General features: G+C 40.0%; 1 pseudogene; it reads left to right on the forward strand.

Moving 5' to 3' along the window:
• Positions 1 to 1,372: 1,372 nt before the first annotated feature.
• LOC127440178 (glutamine-dependent NAD(+) synthetase-like) overlaps positions 1,373 to 14,927 on the forward strand; it is a 14,829-nt pseudogene continuing 1,274 nt past the window's right edge.

A 14,927-nucleotide genomic window follows, 5' to 3' on the forward strand; every position in this document is an offset into this window, starting at 1 on the left:
AAATTCCCCTAATATAGACTTGTTTGTTGATGCTCTAAATGTCCCAAAGTCAATCTACTGTGGATTGTTTGCAATATCAAATGTTTGCCAGGATAATTGTACTTGTATTAATGGGATCAACCTGCAGCCCCCCCCCCCCCACCCCCAAAATTCTTTAATACTTTTAAATAAAATACTTTTTATTTTTATTTCTGTACAGCACTTTGGTTAGCCCGCTCGCTGTTTTTAAATGTGCTGTATAAACTGAATAAACTTAAACTTAAATTATTGAATAAAAATAAAATGTATAAGTATATTGAGTTGTGTACTTAATTGAAAAAATTTAGGAAGAGAGAAAAAATTTTTTTTTTATTTATTTATTTATTTTTTCTTTTTTTTTTGAAGAGAGAAAAAAAAATTTTGGAAGAGAGAAAAAACATTTTATTTTTTTAATTTATTTTTATTTATTTATTTTTTTTTGAAGAGAGAAAAAAAAAATTTGGAAGAGAGAAAAAGAAATTTAGGAAGAGAGAAAAAACATTTTATTTTTTTAATTTTTTATTTTTTTTTTTTTTTTGAAAAGAGAAAAAAAACATTTTGGAAAAGAGAAAAAAAATTTAGGAAGAGAGAAAAAGAAATTTAGGAAGAGAGAAAAAACATTTTATTTTTTTTATTTTTTCTTTTTTCTTTTTTTTTGAAAGAGAAAAAAAAACATTTTGGAAAAGAGAAAAAAAAATTTAGGAAGAGAGAAAAAAATTTAAGACTTAGTCTCAGGAAGGAACTTTTTTTTTTTTCACTGTTATTTTTTTTTCACACCTTGCGGTTCAGAGCTTCCGTACATTGCAACTTTTTGGTTGCTTTTCTGTTTCTACATTTCGACATTCAGCTTTTTTCTCCCCCTAAAACACTGCAAAAAGAGGCTTGCCATTTGTACATTTGCTTTTGGGAATATGACATTTCATTCATCATTGAAGGACATGATCCTTAACATAAAAAGCAAAAATTGCATGCATATAAGATAAAGATTTTTATAAAAATATATATATTGTGGACAACAAAAACCTTGACATACTTCCAATACAAAAGTATTTTAATAGATAGGTATCTGGGCAGCTCACACAAAAGGTTGCAGGTTCAAGCTTCCAAAATATAGCTTAATATAAAATATTGTTACTTCCAAAACACTGTCCATGTGATTAGTGCACTGTGTATCTGTATATCTGTATAAGCTAAAGGTAGTTTTAATAGTTTTGCTCATTCTTCAAGGTCACTTTTATTTTGAAGTGGACACTGAATTTACCATTTACAGAGTCTGGAAAATACAACTTAAGTAAATAAAGGTCAAGTCCAAAGCTGTTTTTAAAACATTTTAAATAATTCCTAGCTGTGTAAAATGGGTTGCCCAATAGCGACATGCACCCTGAATCAGTGGGCATTGGACTTTGAAGGCAACTTGACCAGAATCCTTAAAAGTAAGTTCTGACAGTTCACTTGTAATTTGTAAACTTCTCAAATGTACAGTAGTTGCAGTACTGTCTATTGAATGGTCTTAAAGTGACCTCGCCTGCATTCTTAGATTGGCTTTATTTACCAAAACAGGAATTGAGATAGCCAAGCTGAAAGGAGCAAAGTACAGACTGGGACCAGAGCTGGAGATATGGTAATAACAGTATTCTGTAACTCACAGATTTTTAATATTAAAGGGAAAAGAGTGCAAAGCATTTAGGAACAGCTGAATATATAGATACAAAGTGATTTGGAATGAAAACATATATTTAATTGTTAAATTTATTGCACTCATAAGCACAATTTTCATTGGTTTAAACTTAAAATATGTGCAAAAAAAACAATAAAAAAACAATAATAATAATAATAATACATATAAAAACAGAATATTTCTGTTTTTTATTTTTTTAATATATTTAAATAAAAAATATATATATTTGAAAAAAATGTCACGTACATTTTTTTTTTATGTCGATTTAGTAATTCAATCAAATTGGTCAAGATGTTGAAAACTGAATACAAATATCCCATCTCTATTGGTCCATACAATGCAAGTGAATGGTGACCAGAACTCAAAAGGTCCAAAAAGCACATAAAGGCAGCATAAAAGTAATCAATGCGATTCCAGGGGTTAAATCCATGTCTTCAGAAGCAATATGATAGATGTTTGTGAGAAACAGTTCAATATTTAAGTCCTTTTTTCTGTAAATCTACATATTCTGGTGTGGAAGTGAGTTTCACCTTCACATTCAGCCACTTACTGGTTGGGGCTGGTCAAAGGTGGAGATTTATAGTAAAAAAAAGGACTTAAATATTAATCTGTTTCTCACCCACACCTATCATATCATTTCTAAAGACATAGATTTTAACCACTGGAGTCATATGGATTACTTTTATAATGCCTTTATGTCCTTTTTTTGGACCTTCTGAGTTCTGGTCATCATTCACGTGCATTATAAGGACCTACAAAGCTGAGATATTTGTATTCAGCTGAAGAAAGAAAGTCATTCACATCTGGGATGGCATGAGGGTGAGTAAATGATGAGAGAATTAAAATATTTGGTTGAGCTATCCCTTTATTTTATTATATATATATATATATATATATATATATATATATATATATATATATATATATATATATGTTAATCGACTAGATCTTAAAGGTATAGTTCATCCCAAATGAAATATCTGTCATCATTTACTCACCGTCATGTTGTTCCAAACCCATATGACCTTATGACCCGTTTACCCCAGGTATTAAGATGCGTTTCAGGTGATCCGATCACAAGTTGTCCGCATTAAATACAGGTGTAAACGGGGTGCAAAACGTTTTGTGATCTTATCACAAACATCACATACAAAGGTAGTCAAAAACGCATGTGAACACATCGTGATTAATGCATCCCGGATAGCAGTGAAGCAACTCCCCTCACCTGTCAATCAACTGAGACCAGAGTTTAATTCAAAGAATTAAACAAGAGTTTAAACTTCGCCATTTACGAGACTTTAAAAAGGAAATAACCATCCGAATGGAACAACTGAAAAAGCAAATACATACATATGCATGAGAACTTCACAGGTCTTCTTCAGTGTGTCTTATATCAACATTCAGGGACACAGATGAGAAGCATGAACATCTGAGTCTCCTTTAATACAGATACTCTATTAAAATAACAATAATTTTGGTCTAAATGTTGAGTTTATGGTTAGATTATATTTCAACTGCACCTAGGAGAAACAGCACGTAATTCACGCTTTCTTTGTCTTTTATGACATTTGTGGTTTATTATCATGCAGTAACACACTGACATAGTGATTGATGTATGTCGTCATGAAATCAGAGACCCTTTCCTCAAAATCTGAACACAAGTGGTCACAGGCGACGCATTTAAGTGACCTTGTGTAAACAGCGATGTGTCTCGTCTGACCACATGTGATCGGATCACCCGAGACGCATCTACATACCAGGTGTTAACGGGGTCTATATCTTCTGTGGAATACAAAAGGAGATGTTAGACAGTATGTTAGCCTCAGTCACCATTCACTTTCATTGTATGGAGAAAAAAAAGATGCAATTAGACTGAATGATGACTGAGTCTAACATTTTGCTTTCTTTTGAGTTCCACGGAAGATATAAAGTCATACAGGTTTGGAATGACATGAGAGTGAGTAAGTGATGACAGATTTTCCATTTCTGGCTAAACTATCCCTTTAAGTTAATTTTTTTAAAGACTGTTATGGCAATGAGTCTTATAGAGCACTTTTGCACTCAGCTTTCAACCAGTTTATTTTTAGTTGGTGAAACATAAAACATGTTTGTTTCAAAGTGGAGGCATCTATCTATTTGCTAATCAGAATGGCTGTGATGGAGACCATCTGTACTATGATGGGTGTGCTATGATTGCCATCAGTGGAGATATTGTTGCCCAGGGACCACAGTTTTCACTTGAGAATGTGGTAAGAGCTCACTGTCAGGTCAGATGCACTTAAAGGAATATTCCAGGTTCAATAGAAGTTAAGCTCAATCGACAGCATTTGTGGCATAATATTGATTACAACAAGCATTAATTTAGACTTGTCCCTGCTTTTCTTAAGAAAAAAAGCAAAAATCTGGGTTACAGTAAGGTACTTACAATGGAAGTGAATGGGGCCAATCTGTAAATGTTAAAATACTCACTGTTTCAAAAGTATAGCCAGAAGATATGTGTGTTTACATGATTTCAGTATTATAAAATCACTTACTAACCTTTTCTGTGTAAAGTTATATCCAGTTTTACAATTTGGTTGCCATGACGACGTAACACATAAACCCAATTATTTAAACAACTTCACAACTCAAATAATGCTCAAATTTTAACAGAAGAATTCATGTAAGTGCTTTTATAGAATTATAAGCTTCACATTTTTGCATTTAAACCTTCCAAACATTGGCCCCATTCACTTCCATTGTAAGTGCCTCACTGTAAACTCAATTTTTGCCTCACTGTAAACATGCTAAACATTTATATATGGTCAGTTTGATTTAAAAAAGGTTTCATTTGACGTACAGGAGGTTATCACAGCCACTTTTGATTTGGAAGACGTACACAGCTATCGAGGGGAGAGATGTCACCCACACATGGTGAGCAATGAAAGACATCAGAAGATTATAAAGAAGCATATTATCAAGTCTTAATTATTCTTCTGTCTCCATGCATACTGTAGGAGTATGAACACAAACCATATCAGAGTTTCAAAACAGACTTCTCTCTGTCTGACTGTGATGACAGGTGTCTGCCAACACACCAGCCTATGGAGTGGATTTTCCACACCCTAGAAGAAGAGATCAGGAAAATGCACTCGTCGATATTCCAAACAATCAAATAAAAGTGCACTAGGTTACTTTTTCCACTGTAAAAAAGTTGTAGTGTACAAATGAATAGTACATTTAAAAGGTCTCACCTCATCTTGGCTACCATGTTGACATGACCAGCTGATTATTACTCACTTTATGTTGGTAAGCCCTCTATTATGGGACACTTTCTAAATAAATAAAAATTACCTGGTGCACCTTTTAATCTGCATTAAAGTTTCTGCATATTCTTAAAGGAATAGTTCACCCAAAATGGAAAATTCTCTCATTATTTACCCTCGTGTCATCCCAGATATGTATAGCTTTCTTTCAGAACACAAAGAGTTTTAGTAGAATATTTCAGCTCTGTTGGTCCATTCAATGAAAGCGAATGGTGGCAAGAACTTTGAAGCTACAAAAAGCACATAAAGGCAGCATAAAATTAATTCGTAAGACTCCAGTGGTTTAATCCATGTCTTCAGAAACGACCTTATCGGTTCTGGGTGAGAACAGACCAAAATGTAACTCTTTTTTTTCCCACTATATTTCTTGACATCAGCAGTCTCCTTGGCGATCATGATTTCAAGTTTGATTAAACTTCCTAACGTCATCTAGTGCTCTGCAGATGTGTCAAGCACTAGGAAGTGAAAAAGGAGTTACATTTTGGTCTGTTCTTACCCAAAACTGATTAGATCACCTCAGAAGATATGGATTTAAACACTGGTTCATTTGAATTACTTTTATGTTGAATTTATGTGCTTTTTGGAGCTTCAAAGTTCTGTTAGCACTGGCTCCAGACCCGAGTCCTGAGGTATGCATGGTGCCACGGCACACATCGCGTGGCTCTCACACCCGCCTGCTACCGCCTTTTCAGCCCTTGGACAGACCTTGCGTTCCTGCGGGCTGGAGTCCCCATACAGCAAGTGTTCAGGCGTGTCGTGGTTACGACCAAGACAGGCTGGGGCGCCGTGTGCAATGGGCACGCAGCCGCTGGCTCCTGGACAGGACCTTGCCTGCATTGGCATATCAACTGCCTCGAGTTGCTGGCAGTACAGCTCGCCCTGCGGAGGCTATTGCTGTTGATCCAGGGCAAGCACGTGTTGGTCCGGACGGACAACATGATGACAGTGGCTTATATAAACCGCCAAGGCAGTTTGCTCTGTCGCGGCAGGTGACACTCAGTGGAGACTCCACTCCCAGGTGGTCCAGCTGATTTGGAGTCGATTCGGCAAGGTACAGGTAGACCTGTTCGCCTCCCAGGAATCCTCCCACTGCCCTCTCTTGTATGCCCTGACGGGAGCTCCCCTCAGTACAGATGCACTGGCACGCAGCTGGACCCGGGGGCTGTGCAAATACGCATTCCCCCCAGTGAGCCTACTTGCACAGGTTCTGTGCAAGGTCAGGGAGGACGAGGAGCAGGTCATTCTCATGGGTCCGTATTGGCCCACCCAGACTTAGTTCTCGGACCTCACGCCCCTCGTGACAGCACCTCCCTGGCAAATTCCCATGAGGAAGGACCTTCTTTCTCAGGGACGGGGCACCCTCTGGCACCCACACCCAGACCTCTGGAATCTCCATGTCTGGTCCCTGGACAGGATGCAGAAGACCTAACTGGTCTACCGCCCGCAGTAGTTAACATGATCACTCAGGCCAGAGCTCCTTCTACAAGGCAGCTGTATTCCCTGAAGTGGCGTACCTTCACTAAGTGGTGTTCTTCCCGTAGCGAAGACCCCCAGAGGTGCTCAGTCGGGTCAGTGCTTTCCTTCCTGCAAGAGAAGTTAGACTCTCAAGGCCTATGTAGCTGCTATAGCAGCACACCACGACGCTGTTGAAGGTAAGTCTCTCGGTAAGCACGACCTGATCATCAAGTTCCTGAGAGGTGCAAGGAGGTTTAACCCTCCTAGGCCGCGCCTCTTTCCTTCATGGGACCTCTCCGTGGTCCTTTTAGGCCTACGGAGAGCCCCGTTTGAACCCCTAGAGTCAGTCGAGTTAAAGGCTGTCTCATTGAAGACCGCCCTCCTGACCGCGCTCACTTCCATCAAGAGGGTCGGGGACCTGCAAGCGTTCTCTGTCAGCAAAGAGTCCCTAGAATTTGGTCCGGAAGACTCTCACGTGATCCTGAGACCCCGACCGGGCTATGTGCCCAAGGTTCCCATGACCCCTTTTAGGAATCAGTTGGTGAGCCTGCAAGCACTGCCCCCAGAGGAGGCAGACCCAGCCTTATTGTTGCTGTGTCCAGTGCGTGCTTTGCACATCTACTTGGATTGCACGCAGAGCTTTAGACGCTCTGAGCAGCTCTTTGTCTGCTTCGGCGGACAGCGGAAAGGGAATGCTGTCTCCAAACAGAGGCTTTCCCACTGGATCATGGAAGCCATCGCTTTGGCCTACCAGACCCAGTCCATGCCCGCCCCCTTGCAGGTTTGAGCCCACTCCACAAGGAGTGTGGCATCCTCGTGGGCACTGGCCAATGGCACCTCTCTAGCAGACATCTGTAGAGCATCGGGCTGGGCAACACCCAATACCTTCGCAAGATTTTACAATTTCCGGGTTGAGCCGGTTTCGTCCCGTGTTCTTTCAGGTACGAACAGGTAAGTTTCGTTATGTGGGGCAGCTGGCCGGTGTTTACTGCTTGTGTATAGTGCCTTTCCCCTCCACGAGGTGAAGCTGTGCGCTCTTCTCTCCCATGCGTGTTCACGACCTATGAACCCTGGATGTCCTTCCTCCTAGCCCTCTGGCTCATGAATTCAGCGGAGGAATTCATAGTCGGACCCAGTATGTGTGCTAACGTGCCCTGTACTGGGGTAAGTGCTACACAGGTCTCGGTTACCCCGATAACCTCCTGTGATGTATCTTCCACGGTACGGTCTCCCTTTTTTGGTAGACCTGCATCTCCCTTGGCAGAGCCCTCTCTGCCCTGGTCACTGCATTTGTAGAGCTCCTCCCCTTCGAAGGGCAGGACCTACCACCGTGCCTCTTCCATGTGTGGCCTTAGGCCCATATGACGTATTCTCCACTTTTTTACCATCCCAGGGTGTGGCCTCCCCGGGGTCTTTTCCCCCTGAAAGAATAGGAACGGAAAAGAACGCCTTCTCCAGTGCATTTTATGAGCATTTAATGGCCCCAGCCGAATCTAATTTTCTGTGGAGAGAAAAACGTATAGAGAAAAGGCCACAGCTGGCGCCATAATAGATACGTCTCATTTTGGGGCGTCTGGGGAGGCTACGTGCAGTCCGAGTGCATCTGTTCGTATGCTCACAGTAGCTTGCCTACACCTGCATCAGCAGTTCACGTAACACAGTTCAGCCATTGTGGCGTTTCATATAGAGACCCCTAGTGTCACTACATCGACACAACGTCGAGTGAGTGACAGAAGGGGAACGTCTCGGTTACTGTCGTAACCTCCGTTCCCTGATGGAGAGAACGAGACATTGTGTCCCTCTTGCCACAGGCTGAACTACACCGCTGTAATGGCCGGGACCTCGTCTCGGCTCCTCATTGCAAAAACCTGAATGAATCCGCATTCCAGACTCCCTTTTTTACCCGTATATCGGGGGAGTGGCATGCAAATTCTACTTGCCAATTCTCATCGGCCTTTTCTCAAAGATCTGAAGGTGTCTTGGGCTCTCAAGATCGACCCCTAGTGTCACTACATCGACACAACGTCTCGTTCCCTCCATCAGGGAACGGAGGTTACAACAGTAACCGAGACTTTTTTGGGTGAACTACTCCTTTAATTTACCGTACTTTGATATCCTGTAAATATACACATTTATTGCTTTACTCTGGTACTTGATGTTTGCAGTGGAGATAGATGTGCTTTGTCGCTCTCTAGTGGTGGTGTGCATTAAGATCCACAACCTCATAACACACATGTTAAATTTAAATAGCCCCATAAATGTTAAAGTGCAACCAGTTCTCCCAGAATTACTAATGCAAGTGAATATATTTTTGTGTTACCTTGCGACACTTATTTCTTCCTGACTTCCTGTTTGGAAATACACTTTCAGATACGAGCAAGAGAAAGGGGAAATTGCAATACCCACATGTTAGTCTTTCTTATAAGCCAGTAAATAAATGGGGAAGAATAGTAAATCATGGACTTTATAATGTTACATGAATTTTGTTTTATTGGGGCAGCATCCCTGAAATCTAATATCACATGTTTTTTGGGTTTATTTTTGTCTTGGCCCTGCCTGTTGGTTATGGGACTACTTGAGGAGTGGACAGGTTTGTTTTTTCATGGTAGATACAAATATGAGTGTGTGTGTTTGTAGTAAATGTAGATTTACTGGATTTTATGAAACTTTATGCTTATTTTCATACCTTGACTCACAGTTGTAGCATATGTTTGTTAGCATGTTACATCTATGTGCATTCATGAAATGTGCTTAATTGTCATCTGTGGCAGGGAGGAGGGCGGGGCCGGGTAATGATGCTGAACACCCGGCCCCTAATCAGGCTAATCAAGCCCTCCAGAGGGATAAATGCGACTGGAGGCGGCAGTTCGGGAGAGAGAGAGTTACGGGCAGCTGCCCTGCATGTGTTTATGTTTGTGTCTTTTTGTTTTATTAAAAGATTATTTATATTGTCAAGCCGGTTCTCGCCTCCTCCTTTCCATTGAACTTTGTTACATCATCAAAATGTCACAATACAAATAATTTCTTGTCTAAGCCAAATGATAATCTCTTATTTTTCTTTGATTTTTGGATGAAAAATGAAAGGCTTTATCAGAATCAACTATAAGTTACTGTGTTTATGCATTTTATTCTCTCCAGGCTGGCTTCCTTCTTCCTCTTAGTGGTGGTGTAGACAGTTCATCAACTGCCTGTATTGTTTACTCCATGTGTGTGCAGATCTTCTAAGCCGTTAGAGATGGCAGTAAGGCTGACGAATAAACATGCACAGCAGTCCTCCAAAATATAAGAAGCACCTCATTCAGAAGGTTGCTTAATGTTCTTATCCATAAATAAGCACTCCATCCCTCTCAGATTGTCAGGTACTGGAGGACGTGCAGTGGGTGGTGAATGATTCATCCTACAGCCCTGATGACCCTCCTGAGCTGTGTGGACGCCTCTTCACCACATGCTACACGGCTAGCGGAAACTCCTCTGAGGATACGTGCAACAGAGCCAAAGATCTTGCTGCTCAGATCGGCAGGTCAGCGGATGCCATGGAGTACATTTGATTTATATGTAAAGAGTGTGATCATTAAAAGTATTTTTCCATAATTTGTGTTAGAAAAAATATTATCGAACTACACAATGTTGAACCAATAGTTATTAATAGTGCTTGCAAAGGCAAGCATCGCTATTACTATTGGTCATACTTAGGGTCTGGCATTTGAACAAACCCCTAAACTTAAGTAGGTGGTCTTATAGAATCACGTGACTATACCTACATTTTTCCTAAATAATTTTTCCATGGCACGTTGAACATATTGCGGCAGTTTCCTGGTGAAATGAACACTAGAGGCACTACATCAACAATGACTTTTATTCACTTTCACACAAATCATGAGTAAAATGGCAGATTATCTGTTCATAAACACTTACATTTTTGCTCTTTTCCTCACATAATGCTATCGTTGGACATCTAAATACTTTTACTATAGAGCATGACTTGTAAGGCGATACATTTCAACGTTTGCATTACATAACCAACTACATGTCCAAGCATATTCATGCACAATCCAGTTGCGCAGTAGCTCAAATGATGGAGTGTTGCACTTACTGGGAGCCAAAAGTGTCACTGAAGCAACCCAAAATAAAGTTGTTGCTTCAGCAAATGTGTTTTTCGTCTCAAATTTGCTTACTGAACACTATCGGTTAGGGTTAGGTTGAGGTTTAAGGTTTAGGGTTGGAAGGTAGGTTTTGTTAATTTAAAACTTGATAGAGCATTAACCTTAAAGGGATAATTCATCCAAAAATTATTGGAATGTGTCTGACTTTCTTTCTAATGCAGAACTAAAATGAAGATTTTTTTGAAGAATATTTCAGCTCTGTTTGTCCATACAAGGCAAATGAATGGTGGCCAGAACTTTGATGCTCCGAAAAGCACATAAAGGCAGCTTAAAAGTAATCTATATGACTCCAGTGGTTAAATCAATGTCTTCAGAAGTGATATGATAGATGTGGGTGAGAAACAGACAATATTTAAGTCCTTTTGTACTATAAATTTTCCTAACTGCCCAGTAGGTGGCAATATGCACGAAGAATGCGAATCACCAAAAACAAAAGAAGAAGAAAGTTAAAGTGGAGATTGATAGTAAAAAAGGACATAAATATTTACCTGTTTCTCACCCACACCTATCATATCGCTTCTAAAGACATGGATTAAACCACTAGAGTTCAATGGATTACTTTTATGCTGCCTTTATTTGCTTTCACCTGGCAGGCGATAAAACAGATGAGAAAAAAATCCCATAGACTGACACTGACGGATGAAACTTGAGTCATATCGAGGGGCCAGAATAACATAGATACTTTGGGGGTGGGCTCTTTTGATTTGGGCTAGTAAGCAACCACTCAGAATACCCTAAGAACCTCAAAACAATGCACTAAAAAGCTTTCATAAAACCTTAGCAACCGCATAACAATGTTCTGGCATCGTGGCGCAGACTTTTGCATATGCAAGCGGCCCTAATATTTTCTTCCGAAAATGTAAACATGTCGTTTTTATTTGTTATTCTCCTCTCTTACAGCAATCACCTGAATATCAACATTGACATGGCAGTAAAAGGCATGCTGGGAATCTTCTCCAAGGTAACAGGGAAATAGCCTCAGTTCCTTGCAAATGGGGGAAGTGCCAGGGAAAACCTAGCACTGCAGAACGTTCAGGTACAGTGAGCACTCATCAGCAAATAATTTGTTCAGCAAACAATACTTTGACCCCTACAAACACCTTAAAGCTTAAATGTGTAATTTCTGTTCCACCAGACATTTACTTTACTTACAGTTGTCTTTGTATATTAAGCTGTGATTGGAGAAAGTAATTCAACAGTTACAAATTACACAAAGCAGCTTTGACTATCTAAAAAAGATAACTAATAATTAGATCAAAGTCTTATGCAACATCATTCCACAAAGTTGCCGATGGCTATTGTGAAATGCTATAGATTGCATTGATTCATAAAAGAGTGATTAGATAGATGTAGAGAATACCTTACAGGGCTTGTTTTATGTGCCTCAGATGTGACCTGTGACATCACAAACAAAAGCACAGCTTCTGTAAAATGTTGTGAATGTGCTGACTTTTTCAATATGCAGTTTGCTGTTATTGTAACACAACTACCACAGTATTCACAGCAACATACTCCAGTTGGACACCTCAAGCTCCAAACGACCTACGGGTTTGCTGAGTTTGGGGTTTATACCATTGCTGTTTTACTACACAAGTAACACTGCAACATGTGTCTACAATTTGCAGGATATGTGCTTTTAAACCTATTTAGCTTATTCAACTGAACAGCTTTGCTAAACTTGTAAACATTTGTCTTAGATATAATGTAAAGGTCCGTAACTCAACTTCTAAGAAGTTTTACACCTAAAGGAATTATGTTTTTTTGACAGCTACTGTATGTTTAAAATTACGTTGTTTTATTCTACATAAGGGTGGTCTTTAATTATTAGTTGATACCACATGACCAGACGATTATTACTCACTCTATCTTACTCACCCCCTATTATCAGACACTTTCGGCTGCAAAATAAATGACTCATGCGTAACAAATACGCCTGTGAAAAGGGTCTTTCCACAATGGCAATGGTACACAAAAACTTTTCCTTTTGCACGATGCTTACAGTTTTTTGAAATTTTGGCATTGATTTTGAAAATATGACTGAAAATCTTTTATTTAAGGATAGTGATCATATGAAGCCATTTATTATCACATAGTTGTTTGGATCCTTTTTAAATCATAATGATAACATCACCTAAATGGCCCTGACCAAAGTTTACATACCCTTGAATTTTTGGCCTTATTACAGACACACGAGGTGACACACACACAGGTTTAATGGCAATTAAAGGTTAATTTCCCACACATGTGGCTTTTAAAATTGCAATTAGTGTCTGTGTATAAATAGTCAATGAGTTTGTTAGCTCTCACATGGATGCACTGAGCAGGCTAGATAGTGAGCCATGGGGAGCAGAAAAGAACTGTCAAAAGACCTGCGTAACAAGGTAATGGAAATTTACAAATATGGAAAAGGATATAAAAAGATATCCAAAGCCTTGAAAATGCCAGTCAGTACTGTTCAATCACTACAGTGAAAATTCAGGGATCTCTTGATACCAAGCCAAGGTCAGGTAGACCAAGAAAGATTTCAGCCACAACTGCCAGAAGAATTGTTTGGGATACAAAGAAAAAACCACAGGTAACCTCAGGAGAAATACTGGCTGCTCTGGAAAAAGACAGTGTTGTTGTTTCAAGGAGCACAATACGATGATACTTGAACAAAAATGAGCTGCATGTTTGAGTTGCCAGAAAGAAGCCTTTACTGTGCCAATGCCACAAAAAACCCAGTTACAATATGCCCGACAACACCTTGACATGCCTCACAGCTTCTGGCACACTGTAATTTGGAGTGACGAGACCAAAATAGAGCTTTATGGTCACAACCATAAGCTCTATGTTTGGAGAGGGGTCAACAAGGCCTATAGTGAAAAGAATACCATCCCACTGTGAAGCATGGTGGTGGCTCACTGATGTTTTGGGGGTGTGTGAGCTCTAAAGGCACGGGGAATCTTGAGAAAATTGATGACAAGATGAATGCAGCATGTTATCAGAAAATACTGGCAGACAATTTGCATTCTTCTGCATGAAAGCCGTGCATGAGACGCTCTTGGACTTTCCAGCACGACAATGACCCTAAGCACAAGGCCAAGTTGACCCTCCTGTGGTTACAACAGAAAAAGGTGAAGGTTCTGGAGTGGCCATCACAGTCTTCTGACCTTAATATCATCGAGCCACTCTGGGGAGATCTCAAACGTGTGGTTCATGCAAGACAACCAAACTGCATGACCTGGAGGCATTTTGCCAAGACGAATGGGCAGCTATAACACCTGCAAGAATTTGGGGCCTCATAGACAACTATTACAAAAGACTGCATGCTGTCATTGACGCTAAAGGGGGCAATACACAGTATTAAGGACTAAGGGTATGCAGACTTTTGACTTTTTTCTTTGTTGCCATGTTTTGTTTTATGATTGTGCCATTCTGTTATAACCTCCAGTTGAATATGAATCCCATAAGAAATAAAAGAAATGTGTTTTGCCTGCTCACTCATGTTTTCTTTAAAAATGGTACATATATTACCAATTCTCCAAGGGTATACAAACTTTTGAGCACAACTGTGTATATATATATGTGTGTGTGTGTGTGTGTGTGTGTGTGTGTGTGTGTATACATATACACAGTATAAAGATATACATATTTGTAGCAAATGTTCTTATGTTCTGCCCCTATCTTTATAGTGTTTATTTACTGTGTTTCTGTGCCCTGACAGGCTTTTTCCATGACTATTCCAATAAGTCACATCAGTTCCTCATTCCTTTTTTAATATAATACCACGTGCATGCAGACAGATAGTTTTACAATACTCAGACCTTAAGCACGTCTCTGTCCCCCCTCCCACAGGCTGACATGGGCATGACCTACTCAGAGCTGTCTGTGATTGGCAGACTCAGGAAGATCTCCTAGTGTGACCAGTACAGCATGTTTTGCAAGCTCATCCAGTCATGGAAAGAGGCCTTCTGACCTTCACAGATCAAACACCTCCTTTGACCGTTCTGCATTACAGAACACGTTTGTAATAACTGCTGCAAAACTGCCAAACATTGCAGTATCCATCGTGCTTAGAAACGCTTTACAGGCAGTAAATACCATTAAACTTTGCTGTCTGTTCTGTGCAGTGTTGAATACTTCTTTGTTGGGCTGTTATAGGTGGCTGCTAAAGTGAAGCACTTCTTTAGGATGTACTCAACAGGCATAAGATGACAACTGTAATGCCCTCGTATCATGCTGAAAGCTACAGCCCAGATGACAACTGCTCTGACCTCCATCCTTTCCTCTACAACACACGTTTGGCTTGGCAGTTCCGCTGCATCG

This window comes from Myxocyprinus asiaticus, chromosome 1 (genome assembly GCF_019703515.2).
Source record: "Myxocyprinus asiaticus isolate MX2 ecotype Aquarium Trade chromosome 1, UBuf_Myxa_2, whole genome shotgun sequence".
NCBI lineage: Eukaryota > Metazoa > Chordata > Actinopteri > Cypriniformes > Catostomidae > Myxocyprinus > Myxocyprinus asiaticus.